The sequence below is a fragment of the Alligator sinensis genome, unplaced genomic scaffold, assembly GCF_000455745.1.
Source record: "Alligator sinensis unplaced genomic scaffold, ASM45574v1 scaffold581_1, whole genome shotgun sequence".
Classification (NCBI taxonomy): Eukaryota; Metazoa; Chordata; order Crocodylia; family Alligatoridae; genus Alligator; species Alligator sinensis.
This window is the reverse complement of record NW_005843497.1, coordinates 76,344-81,118: the sequence shown is the minus strand read 5'-3', so window position 1 is coordinate 81,118 and position 4,775 is coordinate 76,344. Positions and strand designations below refer to the sequence as shown.

Genomic DNA, 4,775 nt, shown 5'->3' with positions numbered 1-4,775 from the left:
GGTCTAAAGACAATGCCGAGTTTAAGTTAATGGCCTTACAGATTTCTCAGTTGCAGGGTCCAGGTAGAGGAAGGGGACGAGGACGGGGAAGGGAAGGCCCGGGTAGATTCAGAGGAAGAGAGAAATCCTTGGGCCCACAAAACCCAGGCTACGGGAACAAATGTCATTACTGCAAGCAAGAAGGACACTGGAAATGAGAATGCCCCAAGCGCCCCGGCCAAGGACCCAGCCCCCACCTCCTCTTCCTGTTGAATAGGACAGCCTGAGGGACAGTGACACCATCGCTAACTAAAGATTTGACTGAAGTCCTTGCTGCAGCTAACTATTTTCACAACAAATTGGAACGGTCTAAAGACAATGCCGAGTTTAAGTTAATGGCCTTACAGATTTCTCAGTTGCAGGGTCCAGGTAGAGGAAGGGGACGAGGACGGGGAAGGGGAGGCCCGGGTAGATTCAGGGGAAGAGATAGATCCTTGAGCCCACAAAACCCAGGCTATGGGAACCAATGTCATTATTGCAAGCAAGAAGGACATTGGAAATCAGAATGCCCCAAGCGCCCCGGCCAAGGACCCAGACCCCAGTCCCTGCCCCCACCTCCACTTCCTGTCAATTTTCCCAGTGTTGAATAGGACAGCCTGAGGGACAGTGACATCATCGCTCCTTTGCTTGCTACTGACCAATCTGGTCCGTTTGTTGAATGCCTTATTTCTGGTAAACCTGTCTCCTGTCTTGTCGACACCGGAGCGTCCCGCTCCACGCTAAAGGCTGCTGAGTTTCCTTTTCTACCTTATTCTCCTGAAACTATAAATGCTGTCGGTATAGGCGGACAACCTATCCCACATCCCGTCTCTGAACCTGTCTCCATCTCTATTGGCCCTTTGTCTGAAAATCATGCCTTTCTTCTTAGCCCCTGTGCACCTGTCAACCTTCTTGGTAAGGATTTGTTGTGTAAACTGGGATGCGTGATTTATTGTAGCCCAGATGGTGTTTACCTTGAGGTACCGGAACATAGGGAAACTGAGCTTGTGGCTTTGCTAACCCAGGAGTACTCTGAACCTGACACTTCCTACTTGCAAGAGGAACTGTTGGCACGAGTACCTCCACAGCTGTGGTCCACCCATGCGAATGAAGTGGGGCACATGCTGAGTGCTGAACCAGTGCGTATCATCTTGAACCCTGCCAAGCCACTTCCTCGTGTCCCACAGTACCCCATCTCAAAGGAAGCTGAGGAAGGGATCAAGCCTGTCGTTTCCTCACTCCTTGAGCAAGGGATTATTGTCCCAATACGCTCCCCTTGCAACACACCTATCCTACCTGTCAAAAAACCTGGTAAAGATACGTATCGATTTGTGCAAGACCTCCGAGCTGTAAATGCCGCTGTTTTACCCGCTTTCCCCGTGGTCCCTAACCCTGCCACTATTCTTTCCTGTATCCCTTCAGATGCTACATATTTCACAGTAGTGGACCTTTGTTCTGCTTTTTTCTCTATCCCCATTCATAAGGATAGCCAGTATCTGTTTGCATTTACTTATCAGGGATTTCAATATACCTGGACAAGACTCCCTCAGGGATATACAGAGTCCCCAACCCTGTTTTCCCAGATCCTAAAAAAGGATTTGGATCCTATCATGTTCAAAGGGGGGTCCACCCTTGTTCAGTATGTTGATGATCTATTGTTAGCCTCACCTACTTTGGAGGCCTGTAAGCAAGATACTTTGACACTCCTCACAGCTTTAGCTCAGAAAGGCCACAAGGCCTCAAAATCTAAATTGCAGCTCTGCAAGTCTAAGGTACATTATTTAGGGCATGATATCTCAGCAGGAGAACGACACCTTTCCCCTAGTAGAGTTGAAGCTATCTTCAGCATTCCCAAACCTATGACTAGAAAACAGATAAGGGGATTCTTAGGTGCAATGGGTTATTGTAGACACTGGATCCTGGGTTATGCTGCTTTTGCAAAACCCTTGCAAGCATTTGCTCATGATACCACCCCAAAACCCCTCCCTTGGACTCCTGAAGCCGAACAAGTGTTTGTGGCCCTTAAGCACGCCCTCACTGTTGCTCCCGCTCTTGGACTCCCTAATTATAAGAAACCCTTTACCTTGTTTTGTCATGAATGGGAAAGAATTGCTTTAGGGGTACTCACTCAGTTGCATGGTGAAAAGCATTGCCCAGTTGCATCTGACAGCTCTGCCCTTGATCCCCTGGCTGCGGCTGCGGGACTTCCTCCTTGCCTCCCTTCAGTTGCAGCTGCTGCCTTGTTGGTTAAAAAGTTTTGGGACGCTCTTTAACCGTTGCAGTTCCACATGCTGTGATGGCCCTTCTTCTCAAGGGCAAAACTCAGCATATTTCCGATTCCCGTCTTACTAAATATGAGAAACTTTTACTGTCAGCTGCAAATGTAACCTTAAATCGCTGTTCAATTCTGAATCATGCGTCACTTCAGCCTATTGCCTCTGATGGCGAGCCTCATGATTGCCTGTCTATCACAACTCAATTGTTAACCCCTCGAACTGACCTCAAGGACATTCGTATCCCGAACTCTGACCTGGTTTTGTTTGTTAATGGTTCCTGTCTTAGAAACAATGCAGGCAAATTAGTTGCGGGATATGCCGTACGCACTCAGTATGCTGTTTTGGAAGCCTATTCCTTACCTCAAGCTCGTTCTGCTCAAGTTGCTGAACTCATTGCTTTAACACGTGCTTGCATTCTTGCAAAAAAAATCAAACCACAACCATTTATACTGACTCTAAGTATGCTTTTGGTGTTGTTCATGATTTTGGACAAATCTGGAAACAAAGAGGATTCCTCACTTCATCAGGGACCCAAATCAGTCATGGTTGTTATGTAAAAGCGCTCTTAGAAGCTGTTCAATTGCCTCTTGCTATTGCTATTGTTAAATGTAAAGCTCATGAGAAACCCTTTGATGATGTCACACGAGGAAATGATCTGGCAGACCGTTCTGCCAGAAACGCGGCCCTTTCTGGCCCACAGGCTCCTAACTCTGTTTTTGTTTGTTTTTCAGCAGACCAGTCTCCTTTGGCTAGCCTTTCAAGTCTGGCCCTTCTTCAAAATCAGGCCCCAAAAAAGAAAATAAATGACTGGCTGCGTGCAGGATGTTCACTGCACCCCGACTCTCTCTGGCGCTCCCCGGACGGCCGCCTGGTGGCGCCTAAAGAGCTTTTGCCACATCTTGCTCGTTTAACCCACTCTGTGGCCCATACAAACAAAGGGGGGATGATTGCTACAGTACAAAGAAATTGGTTTGCCCCAAATTTTCCTTCCATGGCACAACAGTACTGTAGCTCCTGTCCCATCTGCTTAGCTCACAACATTGGGCAACGGGTAAAAACAACACCCGCAGCCCATTCCCCTCCATGGGGAACGTTTGTGAATCTGCAAATTGATTTCGTGCAGCTACTTAAGTGCTGTTCTTGCTATTATTGAGGTGTTCTCTGGATGGGTAGAAGCCTACCCATGCGTACATGCTGATTCCATCACTGTAGCAAAGAAATTGCTCAAAGAATTCATCCCTAGATTCGGACTGCCCCTCACAAAAGATAGCGACCGAGGCACCCATTTCACAGGACAGATAGTAAAAAACATCTGCCAAGCACTCAACATACAGCAACACCTACACTGTAGTTATCATCCACAATCGAGTGGTGCTGTAGAACATAAAAACTCTGACTTGAAAACGCGCATTTCAAAAATTTGTGCTGAAACAGGCCTCAAATGGCCTGATGCGCTGCCCATTGCTCTTATGCACATTAGAAACACTGTTAACAGAAAACATGGCCTAACCCCTTATGAAATACTCATGGCACGACCCATGAGGATGCCAGCTACACCACCTGTTGCCCCACACCAAACAGACCTACAATTAACTGATGAAACTGTACTAAATTATTGCAAGGCATTAATGAAGTATGCCAGGTCTGTTCATTCACAGGTCCAAGAAGCCTTACCTCAACCACCGGATGTTCCCTGTCACAACCTCGAACCAGGGGATTGGATCTACGTAAAGGTCTATCAACGAAAAAACGCACTTCAACCCAGATGGAAAGGACCTTTCCAGGTACTTCTGACCACTAATTCTGCTGTTCGTTGCCAAGGTCACCAAACGTGGACTCACGCCTCGCACTGCAAGAAGGTATCACCTCCATTGGACCCCGAAGCAGCTATATTCCAACCAAGGTTGGGATCTTTCCCTGAGGCCAAGGACAAAGACCCTCAGGACCTCACTCAGGCAAGTGAGGAGCATCAGGGTGCAAGTGCTAGTAACCTCTCCCCTGAACCCAACACCTCAGCCCAGCTGGATTCATCAGTTGAAGAACGAAGATATCATCTTCGGCCTCGAAGAAAGTGAAAGCTCCCATTCGAAAGATCACCGCCTCGATCAAGACCAAGAGCCGACATTATCAGCCCTTTAGGTAACTTGAGCCCAGAGGACGAAGAAAGACTTTGGCTGCCATCCTGGGTTTGGCTGGTAGTGTTCTTTTTCTTACTGGTGCTGGTTATGTTTGTTGTTAAAATTCTTTGTCCCTCCTGTATCTAAAAATGGCACTGATATCCTTATATATCACACTTGGGTATCTCAGTATCACCCAAGGGGGGTGGGAGAAAAATTTGTACTTGCAGATCTCCCGTACGGTGGCTCAAGCTGGAAATAAAAGTGACTGCTGGATATGCTCTCACAGCCCAGCGCACCTACAACAAGGAATCCCAATGATCGGAGTACCAATATCCCTCCGGCAATGGGGAACAATAAACGG

The 4,775-nt window shown here is 47.5% G+C and overlaps 1 long non-coding RNA gene across 1 annotated transcript in view; it reads right to left on the bottom strand.

The window, feature by feature from the left end:
* Positions 1-2,213: 2,213 nt before the first annotated feature.
* Positions 2,214-4,775, bottom strand: part of LOC112548765 — a 5,391-nt gene continuing 2,829 nt past the window's right edge. Inside the window, exon 3 of the long non-coding RNA XR_003092353.1 lies at positions 2,214-2,238. This is a non-coding gene — a long non-coding RNA (uncharacterized LOC112548765). The remainder of the gene's footprint in view (positions 2,239-4,775) is intronic.